This window comes from Bombina bombina, chromosome 6 (genome assembly GCF_027579735.1).
Source record: "Bombina bombina isolate aBomBom1 chromosome 6, aBomBom1.pri, whole genome shotgun sequence".
In the NCBI taxonomy this organism is placed as follows: domain Eukaryota; kingdom Metazoa; phylum Chordata; class Amphibia; order Anura; family Bombinatoridae; genus Bombina; species Bombina bombina.
The window spans coordinates 925,740,086-925,761,704 of NC_069504.1; positions in this window are offsets into that span (position 1 = coordinate 925,740,086).

The following is a 21,619-nucleotide window of genomic DNA, read 5'->3' on the forward strand; positions in this document are numbered from 1 at the left end:
TTGATATATTCCAAAACAGTTAAAGACCATGTCATACATGTTAGACAAGTACTCTCACGACTTCGCTCACATTCTCTTTACGCTAAGGCTGAGAAGTGTATATTCCACACAAGCAATATCTCATTCCTTGGATATAGGATCTCAGAGTCGGGTATACAGATGGATGATTCTAAAATTACCTCCATACTGAATTGGCCTCAACCGACGAATAGGAAACAAGTACAGAGCTTTTTGGGCTTTGCGAATTTTTACAGAAAATTTATAAAGAATTTTGCTGTTATTGCTAAGCCTCTTACTGACTTAACAAAGTCTCTCCATAAATTCCTGTGGACTACAGCTGCACAAAACGCTTTTGATTTGTTAAAAGAAAAATTTACCACGGCTCCTATCCTACGACACCCAAACAGTCAGCTCCAATTTGTATTGGAGGTTGATGCCTCAGATTGTGCCATCGGTGCTGTGCTTTCACAAAGATAAGATCTGAATAAGCCATTACATCCAGTCGCCTATTATTCCAGATGTTTAACCACCCCAGAAACACACTATCCTATTGGCGATAAGGAACTACTAGCCATCAAGGTTGCCTTCGAACAGTGGCGCCACCTGCTGGAGGGTGTTACTCATCCTACCCTAGTCTATACAGACCACCGCAATTTGCAGTACCTTAAATCCACGAAAACTCTTTCCGCTCGTCAAGTTCGATGGAACTTATACTTCTCTAGATTTGATTTCCTAATCACCTACAGACCTGCTGCAAAAAACGGAAAGGCAGACACTCTTTCAAGGTTACCTGGACATACATCCTTTTCTTTTCCAAAACAGTCTATCATACCTGAAAATAAGTTCCTCCCCTTCTTCCTTGATTCGATCCCTTATTTTCGGGAAGAACAACATCAAGATACAACAAAACCACTACATCTTTTAAAACAAAAAGATGATTCTTTGTACTATCATGGTGAAAGGTTATATGTACCACCCTCTACTAGAAAGTTGTTACTTCATTCTGCACACGACTCTCCACTTGCAGGTCATACTGGAATACACAAAACCCAGGATCTTATTAACGGGTCGTATTGGTGGCCTGATATGAGCACTGACATAACGGACTATATCAACTCTTGTTCAATCTGTGCCACTTCCAAAAGATCAAAACATCGACCCTATGGGTTACTAATGCATCTTCCTACTCCAACAAGACCATGGGCAGAGATTGCCCTAGATTATATTGTGGATCTTCCAAGATCAAATCATAATATCACAATTCTAGTTGTGGTAGATTTGTTCAGCAAAATGTTGCATCTGATACCTTTTCATAAGTTGCCTTCTGCTGCGGAAACAATACAATTACTTTTACATAACGTTTTCAGACTACATGGCCTTCCACAACGGATAGTTTCTGACCGAGGTTCCCAGTTTACTAGTGGTTTGTGGTCAGAATTCTGCAAGGTCTTCAACATTGACAAACGGCTCTCAACTTCTTACCACCCTCAGACCAACGGGCAGACCGAGAGGTCTAACCAAAGCATAGAACAATTCCTACGATGCTACTGTCAAGTCAACCAGGATACCTGGTCCCAACATCTCCCTTACGCAGAATTTGCATTCAATAATAGTATTCATTCCACTACCAAACAGTCACCATTTTTCATAAATTATGGCTTCCATCCTACTTTCCAACTACTTCCAGAAGGAACCTCTTCACCACATATCAGTGATCTCTCTAATGTAATCTCTTCGAATTTTACGATAGTGTCTCAGGCTATTGAAGAAGCAAAAAATAAACAAAAGAAATACTACGACCTAAGAAGGAGTACTCCACCCTGTTATTCACTTGGGCCTAGATTTAGAGTTCGGCGGTAGCCGTCAAAACCAGCGTTAGAGGCTCCTAACGCTGGTTTTGGCCGCCCGCTGGTATTTGGAGTCAGTGATTAAAGGGTCTAACGCTCACTTTACAGCCGCGACTTTTCTATACCGCAGATCCCCCTACGCCATTTGCGTAGCCTATCTTTTCAATGGGATCTTTCTAACGCTGGTATTTAGAGTCGTTTCTGCAGTGAGCGTTAGAGCTCTAACGACAAGATTCCAGCCGCCTGAAAATAGAAGAGTTAAGAGCTTTCTGGCTAACGCCGGTTTATAAAGCTCTTAACTACTGTACCCTAAAGTACACTAACACCCATAAACTACCTATGTACCCCTAAACCGAGGTCCCCCCACATCGCCGCAACTCGATTAAAAATTTTAACCCCTAATCTTCCGACCGCCACCTACGTTATACTTATGTACCCCTAATCTGCTGCCCCTAACCCCGCCGACCCCTATATTACATTTATTAACCCCTAATCTGCCCCCCACAACATCGCCGCCAGCTACTTAAAATAATTAACCCCTAATCTTCCGACCGCAAAGCGCCGCCACCTACGTTATCCCTATGTACCCCTAATCTGCTACCCCTAACACCGCCGACCCCTATATTATATTTATTATCCCCTAATCTGCCCCCCTCAACGTCGCCGACACCTGCCTACACTTATTAACCCCTAATCTGCCGAGCGGACCGCACCGCTACTATAATAAAGTTATTAACCCCTAACCCGCCTCACTAACCCTATCATAAATAGTATTAACCCCTAATCTGCCCTCCCTAACATCGCCGACACCTACCTTCAATTATTAACCCCTAATCTTCCGATCGGAGCTCACCGCTATTCTAATAAATGTATTAACCCCTAAAGCTAAGTCTAACCCTAACACTAACACCCCCCTAACTTAAATATAATTTTAATCTAACGAAATAAATTAACTCTTATTAAATAAATTAATCCTATTTAAAGCTAAATACTTACCTGTAAAATAAATCCTAATATAGCTACAATATAAATTATATTTATATTATAGCTATTTTAGGATTAATATTTATTTTACAGGCAACTTGGTATTTATTTTAACCAGGTACAATAGCTATTAAATAGTTAAGAACTATTTAATAGTTACCTAGTTAAAATAATAACAAAATTACCTGTAAAATAAGTCCTAACCTAAGTTATAATTAAACCTAACACTACCCTATCAATAAATTAATTAAATAAACTACCTACAATTACCTACAATTAACCTAACACTACACTATCAATAAATTAAATAAACACAATTGCTACAAATAAATACAATTAAATAAACTAGCTAAAGTACAAAAAATAAAAAAGAACTAAGTTACAGAAAATAAAAAATATTTACAAACATAAGAAAAATATTACAACAATTTTAAACTAATTACACCTACTCTAAGCCCCCTAATAAAATAACAAAGCCCCCCAAAATAATAAATGCCCTACCCTATTCTAAATTTAAAAAGTTACAAGCTCTTTTACCTTACCAGCCCTGAACAGGGCCCTTTGCGGGGCATGCCCCAAGAATTTCAGCTCTTTTGCCTGTAAAAAAAAACATACAATACCCCCCCCCCAACATTACAACCCACCACCCACATACCCCTAATCTAACCCAAACCCCCCTTAAATAAACCTAACACTAAGCCCCTGATGATCTTCCTACCTTGTCTTCACCATGCCAGGTTCACCGATCCGTCCTGGCTCCAAGATCTTCATCCAACCCAAGCGGGGGCTAGACATCCACTGAAGAAGTCCAGAAGAGGGTCCAAAGTCTTCCTCCTATCCGGCAAGAAGAGGACATCCGGACCGGCAAACATCTTCTCCAAGCGGCATCTTCGATCTTCTTCCATCCGGTGCGGAGCGGGTCCATCTTGAAGCAGGCGACGCGGATCCATCCTCTTCTTCCGATGTCTCCCGACGAATGACGGTTCCTTTAAGGGACGTCATCCAAGATGGCGTCCCTCGAATTCCGATTGGCTGATAGGATTCTATCAGCCAATCGGAATTAAGGTAGGAATTTTCTGATTGGCTGATGGAATCAGCCAATCAGAATCTAGTTCAATCCGATTGGCCGATCCAATCAGCCAATCAGATTGAGCTCGCATTCTATTGGCTGATCGGAACAGCCAATAGAATGCGAGCTCAATCTGATTGGCTGATTGGATCAGCCAATCGGATTGAACTTGATTCTGATTGGCTGATTCCATCAGCCAATCAGAAAATTCCTACCTTAATTCCGATTGGCTGATAGAATCCTATCAGCCAATCGGAATTCGAGGGACGCCATCTTGGATGACGTCCCTTAAAGGAACCGTCATTCGTCGGGAGACATCGGAAGAAGAGGATGGATCCGCGTCGCCTGCTTCAAGATGGACCCGCTCCGCACCGGATGGAAGAAGATCGAAGATGCCGCTTGGAGAAGATGTTTGCCGGTCCGGATGTCCTCTTCTTGCCGGATAGGAGGAAGACTTTGGACCCTCTTCTGGACTTCTTCAGTGGATGTCTAGCCCCCGCTTGGGTTGGATGAAGATCTTGGAGCCAGGACGGATCGGTGAACCTGGCATGGTGAAGACAAGGTAGGAAGATCATCAGGGGCTTAGTGTTAGGTTTATTTAAGGGGGGTTTGGGTTAGATTAGGGGTATGTGGGTGGTGGGTTGTAATGTTGGGGGGGGGTATTGTATGTTTTCTTTTACAGGCAAAAGAGCTGAACTTCTTGGGGCATGCCCCGCAAAGGGCCCTGTTCAGGGCTGGTAAGGTAAAAGAGCTTGTAACTTTTTAAATTTAGAATAGGGTAGGGCATTTATTATTTTGGGGGGCTTTGTTATTTTATTAGGGGGCTTAGAGTAGGTGTAATTAGTTTAAAATTGTTGTAATATTTTTCTTATGTTTGTAAATATTTTTTTATTTTCTGTAACTTAGTTCTTTTTTATTTTTTGTACTTTAGCTAGTTTATTTAATTGTATTTATTTGTAGCAATTGTGTTTATTTAATTTATTGATAGTGTAGTGTTAGGTTAATTGTAGGTAATTGTAGGTAGTTTATTTAATTAATTTATTGATAGGGTAGTGTTAGGTTAATTGTAGGTAATTGTAGGTAGTTTATTTAATTAATTTATTGATAGGGTAGTGTTAGGTTTAATTATAACTTAGGTTAGGACTTATTTTACAGGTAATTTTGTTATTATTTTAACTAGGTAACTATTAAATAGTTCTTAACTATTTAATAGCTATTGTACCTGGTTAAAATAAATACCAAGTTGCCTGTAAAATAAATATTAATCCTAAAATAGCTATAATATAAATATAATTTATATTGTAGCTATATTAGGATTTATTTTACAGGTAAGTATTTAGCTTTAAATAGGATTAATTTATTTAATAAGAGTTAATTTATTTCGTTAGATTAAAATTATATTTAAGTTAGGGGGGTGTTAGTGTTAGGGTTAGACTTAGCTTTAGGGGTTAATACATTTATTAGAATAGCGGTGAGCTCCGATCGGAAGATTAGGGGTTAATAATTGAAGGTAGGTGTCGGCGATGTTAGGGAGGGCAGATTAGGGGTTAATACTATTTATGATAGGGTTAGTGAGACGGATTAGGGGTTAATAACTTTATTATAGTAGCGCTCAGGTCCGCTCGGCAGATTAGGGGTTAATAAGTGTAGGCAGGTGTCGGCGACGTTGTGGGGGGCAGATTAGGGGTTAATAAATATAACATAGGGGTCGGCGATGTTAGGGCAGCAGATTAGGGGTACATAGGGATAACGTAGGTTGCGGCGGTTTACGGAGCGGAAGATTAGGGGTTAAAACTGTAATGCAGGGGTCAGCGATAGCGGGGGTGGCAGATTAGGGGTTAATAAGTGTAAGGGTAGGGGTGTTTAGACTTGGGGTTCATGTTAGGGTGTTAGGTGCAGACGTAGGAAGTGTTTCCCCATAGGAAACAATGGGGCTGCGTTAGGAGCTGAACGCTGCTTTTTTGCAGGTGTTTCCTATGGGAGAATCGTGCACGAGCACGTTTTTGAGGCTGGCCGCGTCCGTAAGCAACTCTGGTATCGAGAGTTGCATTTGCGGTAAAAATGCCCTACGCTCCTTTTTTGGAGCCTAACGCAGCATTTGTTTTAACTCTCGATACCAGAGTTAAATTTATGGTGCGGCCAGAAAAAAGCCCGCGGAGCGTTAACAGCCCTTTTACCGCCGAACTCTAAATCTAGGCCTTGGTGATTTGGTATGGTTATCTACCAAGAACCTGAGGCTAAATACTCCTAGTAAAAAACTCACACCTCTATACATCGGTCCTTATCCCATAACCAAAATCATCAATGATAACGCTGTTCGCCTACAACTACCCAGCACTCTCAAGATACACCCAGCCTTCCATGTCTCCTTGATTAAACCCTATCGAACCGCTCGGGACCCAACTCCCAACCAGAGGGTTTGTCCTGTGACCATCGATCCCAACGTTGAATATGAGGTCCACTCTATCTTGGATTCCAGGGTCTCTCGTGGACATCTACAGTACTTGATACGATGGAAGGGTTATTCTGAGGAACATAACTCCTGGGAACCAGCTGTTAACATATCTGCCCCCAGACTTATTTCTCGCTTTCACCAGAGGAACCCTGACCGTCCACATCCATGAGCCTCTGAGCGGCTCATTTGGGTGGGGCATCCTGTCATGATGTGTTATTCTGATTACCATTCCTGTACCTTTAAATCATGTTTTCCAATTTGTCTCAGCTATATAAGCCTCCTCCCACATCATTACCTTGCTTGATATTGTTTCACATTTCCTAAATGTGTTTCAGCTTGCCTTAACAGGGGATCCTGTTGCTCCTAACAAGCTATCCTCTGCCTTCAGCAGATTCCCATTCTGCTGCAGCTAACCTCGCTTCTGCAATTACCTGCTGTTCAGTACAACTCATCTCTTCCTACAGCTTCCGCCTGCGGTGACGTCACACGCCAACTTCGGCTAGCGCTGCCGCTCTGAACTGCCATCAAGGATTACCCTCTCTAAACTACTCTGTTTAACCGCTTTCAAAGTAAACAGTACCAGGTACCTATTGACTCTTATGCTGATTGTATATATTTATCCTGCTTGCCAGAAGTTTACCTAATCTTGATTTTCATTGATTTCTATTATGCTGCCTGTTTCACATATCACGCTGTGTTACTTTACACTGGTATATAGACAAGGGTTTTCTTGCTGCTTGTACCTCCCCAGTTGCCTTTTGCAGCTATAGAAACCTCCTTGCTCTTGTATAACCTGCCAGCAATTGCTGTGATTAAACCTGTGTAATCATTATACATCCCTGCAGTATTCATTGTTACTATCAGGTTCAATCCTTGCTACACATAAACCTTTTATATCTCAGCAGTTGTGGTTCAACAACCTATTACCTATCTTACAAGATTTAATCCGTTGTTACAGGCTGGTCTGAGTATTTAAAAAACTGCTGATCTGCTGGGATTTTCACGCACAACCATCTCTAGGATTTAGAGAGAATTGTCCGAAAAAGAGAAACTATCCAGTGAGCGGAAGTTGTGTGGATGAAAATACCTTGTTGATGTCAGAGGAGAATGGGCAGACTGAAATGATAGAAAGGCAACAGTAACTCAAATAACCACTTGTTACAACCAATGTATGCAGAATACCATCTCTGAATGCACAATACGTCGACCTTTGAAGCAGTTGGGCTGCAGCAGCAGAAGACCACACCGGGTACCACTCCTGTCAGCTAAGAACAGGAAACTGAGGCTACAATTTGACAATAGAAGATTGGAAAAATGTTGCCTGGTCTGATGACTCTTGATTTCAGCTGTGACATTCAGATGGTAGAGTCAGAATTTGTTGTAAACAACATGAAAGCATAGATCCATCCTGCCTTCGGCTGGTGGTGGTGGTCTAATGGTGTGGGGGATATTTTCTTGGCACACTTTGAGCCCCTTAGTACCAATTGAGCATCATTTAAATGCCACAACCTACCTGACTATTGTTGCTGACCATGTCCATCCCTTTATGACTACAGTGTACCCATCTTCTGATGGCTACTTCCAGCAGGATAATGCACCATGTCACAAAGCTCAAATCATCCCAAACTGGTTTCTTGAACATTACAATGAGTTCACTGTACTCCAATGGCCTCCACATTCACCATATCTCAATCTAATAGAGCATCTTTAAAATGTGGTGGAACAGGAGTTTCGCATCATTGATGTGCAGCCGACAAATCTGCAGCAACTGCATGATGCTATCATGTCAATATGGACCAAAATCTCTGAGGAATGTTTTCAGGACCCTATTGAATCTATGCCAAAAAGATATAAGGCAGTAATTCTGAAAGCAAAAGGGGGTCCAGCCCAGTACTAACAAGGTGTACCTAATAAAGTGGCTAGTTAGTGTATATATATATATATATATATATATATATATATATATATATATATATATATATATATATATATATATATGTTTATTTGTGTGTACATATGTATGTATGTGTTTTACTGTATATGTACTGTACATAGTTCACATTCCAATGTTCTTCACTTACAGAATGATATATATATATATATATATATATATATACAGTATATATATATATATATATATCTACATACCCCTATACCTGCATATCTATTCCTATAGATATACATGAACAGTATCAGATATATATAGAAATATATACTTAAAAATAAAAAGTACATTATTTTCTATGTGAAGAGCATAGGAATGTAAAATATGCATAACACATAATTTAAAATAATATTTATTAATTTTTAAAAATATTTTAATTTAAATGTTTCAATAACACACTTTGAAGATAGCAATGGCAAATGGCAGCTGGGGTGAAGTGCACAGTGAGGCCAGTCAAAACAGGTTCCTTGGGGCAGGGCTGAAGTCGTGCAAAGCTAGAAAAAAACCTTTCTTCAATGAGAAGCAAAGAGCAAGGCTGAGGTTTGCAAAAGACCATAAGGATTGGTCTGGAGTAAGGTTATATTCTCTGATGAGTCACATTTTCAGCTTTGCCCAACACTAGGTTGTCTAATGGTTAGACGGAGACCTGGGGAGGCCTACAACCTCAGTGTCTCGCACCCACTGTGATATTTGGTGGAGAATTGGTGATCTGGTGGTGCTTTAGCAAGGCTGTAATCTGGCAGATTTATCTTTGTGAAGGACGCATGACTCAAGCTACGAACAAGATTATCTTGAATGAAAATTTGCTTCCTTTTGCTCTGACAATGTCCCCCAACTCTGAGGATTGTTTTTTCCAGCAGGACAATGCTCCATACCACACAACCAGGTCCATCAATGTGTGGATGGAGGACCACCAGATCAAGACCGAGTCATGGCCAGCCCAGTCTCCATACTTAGATCCCATTGAAAACCCCTGGAATGTGATCAAGTGGGAGATGGGTGGTCACAAGCCAATCAAACAAAGCCCAGGTTCTTGAATTGTTGCACCTTTATATGACTAATAGTGTAATTAAAACAGTAACAGCAAGAATATATATAGGCCAAAATCTACTTACCAACTCTACAAGTGGAAACAAAAAATCTGCCGGGTGCCTCATCTGGAAAAGCTGGTTCTGCATTATTGATTATTATTACTATTGATAAAGTAATGCTACCTGTGGGGTGTACCTTATTTATAAAGAATATAAATTCAGAATCCTTCTCAATAAAACATGTCTTACATTTGTTCATCTTAATTAATCAACTGTGAATCTTATTTTTCCTTACAAAAGTGTCTATTCCAATCCAACATCAGTGCAGCATTGGATCTGCATTCATTTCCAGTTTTGTTAACATCCCTTTTCTTTCCCTTTATGAAGCATAATGTGTATTTTGACACAAACTCACCAGCCTACATTTAGTAAGAAAAAACTTTGAGACCTACAGGTGGCATATTCTTAAATAATTCCAATACTAAGGAATCTTCATATATGCACAAGAAACATCCTGTTCAACCCGCACACCAATGCTGTGGGACTCATTTCACAATAGAAATTTAAGGAACCCTTGAAATTTTAACGTTTTGTTTTCATTTCAACTTTGTTTTTGTAAATTACTGTGTATCTTTAATATGATTTATCCATTAAGTGCTGCAGAATCTGTTGGTGCTCTACAAATAACTGATAATAATTATAACAATAATAATCCATTTGCCTTACCATATCTGTAGTTGTTTGTTTATGTCCTACATCTTATATTTGCCTAAACCCTTGTCCTACTACCCATATATTCTACCTATCATCCTCCCTCCCTCTTGTCCCTGTCCCTTCTCTGCCCCCTTCCCACTTACAACAGCTATATGAAAAAAAACACAATGGTTTAATTAGATAACATCTCAATTTTCTTTATAGTTAATAGGACATTAACACATTTTTGCTTTTGTGTAAACAATATGCTTATTACACTCTCCCTACTGAAGCTGAAAAGCAAAATTTTTAATCTACAACTTAACTAGCTAGTTTAGGCAATTTGCTGCAGTTTGAAAGCCTTGGTTACAGATTTTGCTTTCTTTCTGGCCTCTATATGGAGCATGAGACACGGGGGCCTATCTATCAAGCTCTGAAAGGAGCTTGATGGCCTGTGTTTCTGGCGATTCTTCAGACTCGCCAGAAACAGCAGTTATGAAGCAGCGGTCACAAAGACCGCTGCTCTATAACCTGTCCGCCTGCTCTGAGCAGGCGAACAGACATCGCCGGAAATCAACCCGATCTAGTACGATCGGGTTGATTGACACCCCCTGCTGGCGGCCCATTGGCCGCGAGTCTGCAGGGGGCGGCATTGCACCAGCAGCTCTTGTGAGCTGCTGGTGCAATGCTGAATACGGAGAGCATATTGCTCTCCGTATTCAGCAAGGTCTGGCGGACCTGATCAGCACTGTCGGATCAGGTCCGCCAGACCTTGTTAAATAGAGGCCACAATATTTACACATAAGCAAGAGGTGTGTACTGTCCCATTAATTATATCCTTCACTTCTTCATTAGTATGTTTCATATGTTCGTAGGTTCACTGTTGTCATCATGACTTCACAAAATATACAACGTACCTGAATTTATCTGATAAAAAAATAGCTTCTTCCAGTGGAGAAAGATCATATATAGTCTTCATAAAATGTTCCATTATTGCTTATAAAATGCCCTGGAACTTCACATGTCTTTGCTACTTGTTAATATTAAGTAACCAACAGCTGCAGTTAAACAAAAGTAATAAAGTATATTTGATAAAACAAACATTGTACAGTTAACATTTTAGAAACAATGTATGTCTTTGAAGTCTATTGAATCTAGGCTGATTCTGCTTATGATGTTTAAAGATTGTCAGAACAAATGGATTTTGCTTGGGCAGAAAATTATGTGCATATGACACACAATGACTGCAGTCAAAACAATATTTGTTGTTTACTATCATGCCTTTTTTTTTCAGGAAAAAATTAATGAACTATATGCTTTCTGTTAATGCTGGTACATAATGTTCATTTACTGTAAGTATATTTCTGTATAGCATTCTTTAAAAGTCACTCACAGAATATCATATACAACTTAAAGGGAAATGCCCTGAAATTCAGTTCAAATTTAAATAGAAGCCTTTCTGCAATTTACTTGTTGCAAAAATGTTTCATATAAAGGAAAACAAAATGTAAACTTTAATGGTCCAAATCAAGGCCCCCATTTTTCAAGATGTGCAGTTTGGGCTGTAAGAGTGTGTGTTTGCTCATGCAAGTCTACTACCTTAAAAGGACAGTCTACTCCAGAATTTTTTATTGTTTAAAAAGGTAGATAATCCCTTTATTATCGATTCCCCATTTTTGCATAAGCAACACTGTTATATTAATATACTTTTTACCTCTGTATTTACTTTTTATGTAAGCCTCTGTTGACTGTGCCCTTATCTCAGTTCTTTTGACATACTTGCATTTTAGCCCATCAGTGCTGACTCATAAATAATTCCACAGGACTGAGCACAATGCTATCAATATGACAGATATTAACTAGCGCTGTCTATCTGTTAAAATCTGTCAAAATGCACTGAGATAAGAGGCAGACTTAAAGGGCTTAGAAGTTTGCATATAAGCCTACCTAGGTTTAGCTTTCAACAAGAGAAGAAAGAAAATTTGATGATAGAAGTAAATTGGAGAGTTGTTTAAATGGCATGCCCTATCTGAATAATCAAAGTTTAATTTTGACTAGACTGTACATTTAAAGTTTAGAAGCACTAATTTTATTTGTTTTCACCTGTCCACAACCTCAGTGATTGCGGATGTGAAACATATATAAATAATCTCTTTACCAAATTTGCTATTTATTACTTAAAGGGACACTGAACCCACATTTTTTCTTTTGTGATTCAGATAGAGCATGCAATTTTAAGCAACTTTCTAATTTACTCCTATTATCAATGTTTCTTCATTCCCTTGATATCTTTATTTGAAAAAAAAGGCATCTAAGCTTTTTTTCTTGGTTCAGAACTCTGGACAGCAGTTTTTGATTGGTGCATGAATTTATCCACCAATCAGCAAGGACAACCTAGGTTGTTCACCAAAAATGGGCCGGCATTTAAACTTACATTCTTGCATTTCAAATAAAGATACCAAGAGAATTATGAAAATTTGATAATAGGAGTAAATTTGAAAGTTGCTTAAAATGTCATGCTCTATCTGAATCACAAAATAAAAAAAATTGGGTTCAGTGTCCCTTTAAGTAAGAATGAATGTTTAAAACTGAGGGTAGAAACATGGGATAAATTTATCATTAGAGGCTACCCAATGAAAATGCTTAAGGAGATTAAAGGAAATGTAAGGCAAATTGCCTGGAATGCACATAAGGGTTAAGGCCAAGACGAAGGAGTGGGAGTGCTCTGTTTGTGTGTGTGAAACAATGTTGCAGATAGAGAGGAGGGGTTCCAGCTTACCTTTTTAAGCCCTGTACAGGAAACACAAGTCCTCTTTCTGCTGGTTTCTTCAAAGTTTTCACATGAAGCGTTCAAGGAGATCTAAAGTACCTCCAAAGCGAATCATGGAGGCTAGGGAGGAACCTACAGAGAGAGAAGTCGTAGAGGAGAGTGATGAAGCTGTGGAATGGATTGCACCATCCCCTGAAATGGTGGGTCGAACCACTTTGTTTTCTCCTTCCCATGTCCCTCCCCAGGGTGAGCCTAGTGAGGGTGGTAGTACTACGACTGTGCCTGAGATCTCTGATCAGGCCCTGTTAGATGCATTTTCCCAGGAGGGTGGATGGGATGTTACTGTAGGTCCCTCAGATGTGGCGTCTGAGCCGGTTTGACATGCGGCCTATGTAAGGCCTTCACGCGGCGATGCAGTGACCGGCCCTTCCGGTTGGGTCCCCAGTCCCCCCAGTGTCCCTCCTGGTACATTAGTTATGTTTACGGGCCCTCCCCAGGTCCCGGTACATCCCTGAATTTTTCGGCCCCTTCCCAGGTTAATCCAGGCCCCTTGTGACCCTGTAATGTCCCTCATATAGTTGGTGGGTATAGTGGGAGCGCTTTGGCCTTACCTGGGCCTTCCGTGGCCTTGTCCCAAGAGTCCATTGCGGCGGCAGTGTCCCTCTTTCATATGCTGGCGTTGGCGATGTCCGGGCCTCCGAGTGGGTCCCACGTGGTCCATAGTCCGGCGATGGGTGTTGCGCAGGCTCCTCCAGTGGCTTCGGCCTTCTCCACATCGACTTCCGGTTTCGGGTCCTCTAGCGACGGTACTTCCGGTGATGTCACTTCCGGTGATGTCACTTCCTCCATTCGACGCCCGGCCATGAAGAGGAGTGCATGAAGTTACCCACGCGGCTCCGTGGATTGCCACGGGGGGGAACTTTGACTCCAGGGGTTAGGCCTTCAAGGGCGATGGGGGCTACAGGTGCTCAGGGTGCTCGGGGGCTTAAGGCAATTGAGAAAAAGTGCAACGGAGCAGAAAGGGGGCAATTTGTGAGTTACAACAGGCCATATGGAGCGGAAGTCAGTTCATGTGTTCAGTATAAAGGGGTTAATAAAACCGCTAACGTGTGGTCGGGGGCTGAGGCCTCAGCGGGCAAAAATAAAGGTGCTGCGACACCTAATAGGCCCAGTATGTGTGGAATGGTGCCTTGCTGGCAAGACTTGATATAGAGTCTGCCTTCCGGCTGCTGTACTATGTCGACCGTTGTTTACCCATGGGGTGTTCAATTTCCTGCGCCTATTTTGAGGCTTTCAGCTCTTTCTTACATTGGGCTGTTGCCGAGGTGACGGGGGAAGATAGAATTGCTCACTATCTGGATGATTTTTTATTGGTGGGCAGACAGGGCTCCAGGGAATGTGAGTTACTTCTGCACACCATGAGACTATTAATGTATGTTCCCTTGGCAGAGGACAAAACGGAGGGCCTTGTACATGTCGTACATTCTTAGGGATAGAAATTGACTCTGCAGCCGCGGAATGCAGACTCCCGGCAGATAAAGTCCGGAAGATGCTGGAGGAAGTGAGAAGACTTGCTTCTGCGAGTTTTTGCACATTAAAAGAGATGCAATCCCTGTTGGGTCTGCTCAATTTTGCTGGTCGAGTCATGCTTATGGGGAGAATTTTTCTAAAAAGGATGGAGCACCTGTTGCCTGGGGTGACCTCCCCTAAGGAAAGAATAAAGGTTAACAAAGACATGAAGGATGATCTCCAGGTTTGGGATCAGTTCCTTAGGAATTTCAATGGGGTTTGCATTTGGAGAAAACCTCAGATGTCCGCGCAGTCCATTCACCTGTTTACGGATGCTGCGGGGGCTTTCGACTACGGGGCTTACCTAGATGGTAGGTGGAGCGCTGAGCCGTGGCCGATCGAATGGACTGTTAAGGGGCTTACCAGGAACATGTGCCTCCTGGAGCTTTTCCCCATTCTGGTGGCGTTGGAGATCTGGAGGGATGAACTTAAAAACAGTTCCGTTGTTTTTTGGACGGACAATATGAGTGTGGTCTTTGCCATCAATGGACTCTCATCTTCATCCCCAGCAGTGGTTAGATATCTTAGGATTCTGGTCTTGGGGTGCCTTAAGCAGAACATTGAGTTTCAGGCTAGGCATGTCCCTGGGGTTGCTAATATTATAGCTGATGCTCTTTCTCGTTTCCAATGTGAAAATTTTAGGAAGTTTGCTCCTAATGCTGCTACTCATGGTGTTCCCTGTCCTCCTTTCCTTTGGCAGGTGGCACTGGATAGCAGTCTTTGATTCCATTACTGAAGGCGTCCATGGCACCTTCCACTTGAAAATCTTATGTGAGGTATTGGGAAGAATGGGTATTCTTCTGCGATGTTCAGGGATTTCCTTCCTGCGCAGGTGAGCAAGATGGGTTGTTGTGCTGGCTTGCAGAGCTTAGAACTAAGCAAGTAAAAAAGGGGGAGGTGACTGCACGGTTGGCAGCGGTATCCTTTTTCTGTAACTTGTTCACGCTGACGGACTCTTCCAAGATGTGTTTGGTTCGCCAAATTGTTCTGAACTGGGCGAGGTCGGAAGTGCGGCGACCTGACATTCGGGAACCCATAACTGCTGATCGGTTACTCCTTTTGCTTCAGGTTCTACCTGATGTCTGTTCCTCAGAATACGAGGTTCAGCTGTTTTCCGCGGTGTTCGCCATGGCGTTTCATGGTGCCCTGCGAGTGGGGGAATTGGTACCGCAGTCTCAGATGGCAAAAGTGGGAGGCGTGCTGACTGAACACGTTAGATTCTCTGATAATGGGGTATTGCTATTCATTCCTAGATCCAAGGTGGATCAGGAATGTAGGGGTGCTTGGCTGTCGCTTCCTGTGCATCAGGGTTCCGCCAGCTGCCCTTATGTCTTGTTGAAGACCTTCTTGGACGTGCGTCCAGTGGGTTCAAAGAGGTTTTTAATTCACCAGGACGGTACCCCTCTTACAAGATTCCAGTTCCAGAGGGTCTTGGGATGGGCTGCAGAAAAGGCGAGTTTAAATCCCAATACCATAGCTCCTCACTCATTTAGGGTTGGGGCTGCTACGAAAGCGGTGGCTTTAGGTTGGCCTGCTGCCCGTATAATGGCGTTGGGGAGGTGGAAATCCAAGAGATATCAATTATATGTGAGACCCCTTTTATCCCACTGCTAAGAATTACGGTGTGTTGATGTTGTGATGTTTTCACTGTTGTGATATGAACCTAACACTTGTTTCTGTTACAGGGCCTAGCAGTGGTCCGCTTCGTGTCTGGATTGTGGGGCACTCGTTTGTGCACTGGGCAGCCATCCGAGCTTCTACTCAACCTGGAGGACAGCAGCTGGGGTTCTCATCATCCAGGGTAGTTGTTAGGTGGCTAGGAAGGAGAGGCCTTTGCTGGGCAGATCTGCCTGGATTACTGCAAGACGCCATGAGGTGTTGGGAGAAACCACACGTTTTGATCATCCACTTAGGTGGAAATGATCTTGGTTCAATTCCCGGACGGGATTTGAGTGCGGTAATCCAGTCAGACCTGCGCACCTTCAAAGTGTGGATGCCTGGTGTGCAAATGGGATGGTCAAACATTATTTCTAGGTTGACGTGGTGTCATATGGCCAGCCATAGGGCAGCATTTCAGGTCAGGAAGAAGCTTAATAGGGACGTAAGGAAATTGATGTTTGAGCTTAGGGGCTTTGTTGTGGAGCACAAAACCATTACGGCAGCTGACCGGAGCCTCTACAGAGGCGACGGGGTACATCTTTCGGACCATGGCATGGACCTGTTTATTGAAGACCTAAGACAGTACCTACTCCTATTTGTGTGAGTTTGGATGGTGGCGAGAGTGGCCCTGAATATGTGGGCAATCTTGTGGTGGGTGGACAGTGTCTGGGGGCAGGATGTGATTGACGGCTACTTCCAGCCAGGGGTGAAGTCCTCAGACGCGTGTCTGGAGTGTTCCCTGCCTGTGTGATTCAAAGTCGAGAACTCCCTAAGCCTTTCCAGTATTGAGCTATGCTCTGCTTCCTCTCCTGCGCCCTGATGCTGCCCATTTTGTTAGCATGGGTTACTACGCATTAGCAAGTACCTGATTGCCACCCCCCTGGTCCATGTTTATTCATGCTGGTTGTTTGGTTCCTATGTTGCCACAATAAACGTGACCTGCAGGTTTTATAACCAAGAAGTTGTCTGTGTGTTTATTTCTATGTTAGAAATGAAGCTAAATGTTTACATTAAACTTGAGAATGTAAATAATTTAAGTTATGATAATTCTTCCCACAGAGGAGGATATGGCATTTAATCCCTTAAGGAAATGTAAGGCAAATTGCCTGGAATGCACATAAGACGGAGGAGTGGGAGTGCTCTGTTTGTGTGTGTGTGAAACAATGTTGCAGATAGAGAGGAGGGGTTCCAGCTTACCTTTTTAAGCCCTGTACAGGAAGCACAAGTCCTCTTTCTGCTGGTTTCTTCAAATTTTCCCCCACCCTGTCCCTCCATTTTTTAATTATTTTAGGCGGCAATCATTAGGGGAATTCATCTCTAGGGTGGTCCCTAGGATTAGGGGTGTCCAAGGCATGATGAGGGCTAGCCAGCCTATTTCTGTAAGCACGAGGACGTTAAGTTTCAGCTCCCCAGGTGTTCAATGTGGTTTGCACCTTATTGACCCTGGTCCTACTGGTATGGAGTGGTGGGTTTGCACCCTGGGCTGGCGGGTGGACAGTGTCCGGGGGCAGGATGTGATCGAGGTAGAGTGACGGCTACTTCCGGCCAGGGGTGAAGTCCTCAGACGTGTGTCTGGGGTGTTCCCTGCCTGTGTGATTTGAAGCCGAGAACTCCCTAAGCCTTTCCAGTATTGAGCTACACTCTGCTTCCTCTCCTGTGCCCTGGTACTGCCCATCTTGTTAGCATGGGTTACTACGAATTAGCTGTACCTGATTGCCACCCCCCTGGTCTATGTATATTTGTGCTGGTTGTTTGGTTCTTGTGTTGCCACAATAAACGTGACCTGCGGGTTTTATAACCAAGAAGTTGTCTGTGTGTTTATTGCTATGTTAGAAATGAAGCTAAAGTTTTACATTAAACTTGAGAATGTAAATAAGTTAAGTTATGATATTTCTTCCCACAGAGGAGGATATGGCATTTAATCCCTTAAGAAATTATTGAATACATCAGACTTTACCTTAATGTAATTTTAATCATGCTACTAATTTATATGATGTTAGTTTTCTGAAATTAGGAGGACATGAGTATCATATAAATTGTAAACATCCATTTATGTTGGACAAAGCTTACAATAAATGAAAGACACACTGTCCCAAGAAAAATATACCAAAAAAAAAATAATCAGTGTTTTATTGCTGCAGTGATTAATGATAGATAGATAAACAGATAGATAGTTCAGGGTATTTTAACTCTGCAATTATCTCAGAGATGGTGGAGAGGGTAAAAAGCAGTGGTCGTACGACTGCTGCTTCTTAAATGCATATGAAACTGAAAAAAAATATTTTGTGATTCACACAGGGCATACCATTTAAAAAATATAGAATATGATATTCTGTTTTGAAGCGATACCTAGGTAGGCATCTGGAACACTACAAGGAAGGGATTAATGCTACCATCTAGTGTTCTTTGCGCTAGAATTAATTAACCAAAAATCAGATCTCTGGTTAATAAAAAAAAAGTTGCCCCAATTGCCCCCTAAATAAAGAGGACAATAGAGTACCATTAGGTCATGTTCACATTGCTCTTCACTTGTAATACCAGTACACATTTACATGCGCTGGTATTACTGAGTGGAGCGCAAATATTACAGTCACGTAAGCAAAATATTGCGATCCACTCATAATCTAGCCCTCTAGTTTTGTTTTTTGGAGTGTTTTTTGGTTTTAGAAACAAAATTGTCAGTATGGGACATTGATATTTCGCAGATTAAACTGTCTGCAAGTTTTCCTGTTTACAATAGTGAGCTCTACAAAGTTTGAATTGTGAAAATCAGGTTTTTAAAAATGCTTAGCTTCCTAACATTGAAACTACTGAGTCACTGCAATTGTGCCAGACTGTATGATCTCAATGTACAGAACAGGCGTACTTGCAATATTTCATTTACACTGCGCCAAACGCCATATTGTAAGAAAACTCATTCTGTACAGTGAGAATATACAGTTTGGCCAAGTTGCAGCAGCTCTATAGTTTCAATGGTCTCAATCACAATCTTATTGGCTGAGACCTTTTTGGTTCTTTTTCCGGCTGAAAAGGCTGCTTTTTTATTCAACTCAATCACAATAGCACGTTTTCGGCTCTTTCCAAACCTGCAAATGTGTTTTTGGATCCTTGCTAAAAGCCCTATTTTTACTATGGGGCTGACAAATTTTCGGCGATCACAATCCATTTTCAAGTCACTTTTTATCATCTTTTCAAGGCAAGTTTTGACTTTCCAAATGTGACACCTTGAAGAACTTGATAAAGACTATTTCAACACTATTTAAAAACAAAACAGTCTAATTATCTTGTACATGTGCAAAACACAGATACATTGTAAAGGACTTTTAACTTACATCGTGTTGATTTATTAAAGCTCTATTCATTGCTATTATATAGGCTTTATGCAGTGGCTTTGTAGAGTATGTGATATCCTGTACAGTTAAGGGGATCTGCAGGAAAAGTCTCATTGGGACTCCAACATCTACAAATTAAATGTTTTAATTTTTTTTTTAAATATTTGATTCTAAGGGCCCAATGATCAAAAACTCACCAGCATGGAGTGAAATCACATATTTTTTTAAGACCCTAAAGTGTAATGTAGGAACCCTTTGTAGTAACATAAATAGTTCTGAAGCTAAAATTTACATTTAAAAAAATTATTTGAGGGTCCTCACCATACTGACAAGACTTCTTAGATCATATCGCTGGAATGGAGAGCTTAAGGTCATCGGGCCCTAAGTCACAACCACGTTGTCGTAATTGTCACTAGCAGTACTGGAGTCCTCAAAACAGGTTTTAAAATAGAATTGTGCAATTAGGACTTTCATAGCAAGTTATTGCAATCCATTTCAATCTGCAGCACATCTAAACCATCTGAGTGCCAATTGTAAGTTGTTATGATGGACATACGGGGCCCAAATTTCTATCTCTACATGGACACATTATTTTTTTACAATACTTATTTCTGTTTGTTAAAGCACTGTTTCCATTTTTGTGTCTTCTTTAAACAAGATGGTGACTACAAGTTTCTATTCAAAGGACTTATAATATCATTTTATACTGGATTTTAAAACAACTGAAACTGTAAAGTGTGAACCCTCTCCATTGCAACATCTGTAAATGCCTAGGGGACCTTCAAATGAGATTGCGCCTTCATAAAAAAATGTAATTCAAAGTGTTTGCCCTTCATTACTAGAACTGGAACATGCCTTCATGACTGTAAGTTCAATAATGTAGGCTGCACACTTTTAAATGCACCGTCATGACTGTGTTTGGGCTTGCATGAAGATGCATTGCCTATAAAACCCAGTCACAAAGGCGTAATCTCGTTTGAAGGTCTCCTTTCCATCATCAGGCCCTAAAGATAGGAACATTACTTGATTTTGGGCTAGATCCCAAGATAAAAGGTTTAGATGCACTTATGTAGAGTATCCAGAGGTAACAGAGAAAGAATATTTTTATTCTAAATTATAATCCCCAAATAATGGGGGAAAAGAAAATGTATTTTTTATTATATTTCAGTAATAGCCCTGTGTGAAGAAGTTATGTGTTGGGTCATGTGTGAAGTAATATATCAGTGATAGGAAGAAATGTACTTAGTCAATAGGGTGCTGCAGGTATTGAAGTCAGTGTAAGCTATCTTTGATGGGTGTAATATAGTCATCATGTCTGATTCTGCTCTGGTCACCTTGGTTGTTGGCCATTGTCTTATTGTCAGTTTGACTGTCTAGCAGCTTCCTTGTATTATGAATACCCTCTTTTATGGAAAAATCTTGTAAGTGAATGTTAAAATCCCGTTTGACATGTGTATATCAGTGATAGCTTAAAGGGACATAATACTCATATGCTAAATCACTTGAAACTAATGCAGTATAACTGTAAAAAGCTGACAGGAAAATATCGCCTGAGCATCTCTATGTAAAAAAGGAAGATATTTTACCTCACAATTTCCTCAGCTCAGCAGTGTAAGCTCTGTGTAAAAAGTTATACTTCAGCTGCTGCTTAGCTGCAGGTAAAAAAAATTAAAAAAAAAAATGAAGAAATGAACTGCAGCCAATCAGCATCAGCAGTGCTGAGGTCATGAACTATTTTACTGTGATCTCATGAGATTTCACTTAACTCTCATGAGATTTCATAGTAAACTTCCTTAAACTGAATAGGGAAATAACATGAGTATGTATGAAGCCCTTTACTGTCCTGGGACAGACATACTGATTTGCTGCTTAAAGTCCTTTGTAATGGGGTTTTAATACTTCGGACATTTTGAGGTAAAATATCTTTCTTTTTTTACATAGAGATGTTTAAGTGATATTTTCTAGTCAGCTTTTTACAGCTATGCTGCATCACTTTCAAGTGTTTCAACATTTGGGTATCATGACCCTTTAATTGTAACCTACATAACTATTATAATATACAGGGAGTGCAGAATTATTAGGCAAGTTGTATTTTTGAGGATTAATTTTATTATTGAACAACAACCATGTTCTCAATGAACCCAAAAAACTCATTAATATCAAAGCTGAATAGTTTTGGAAGTAGTTTTTCGTTTGTTTTTAGTTATAGCTATTTTAGGGGGATATCTGTGTGTGCAGGTGACTATTACTGTGCATAATTATTAG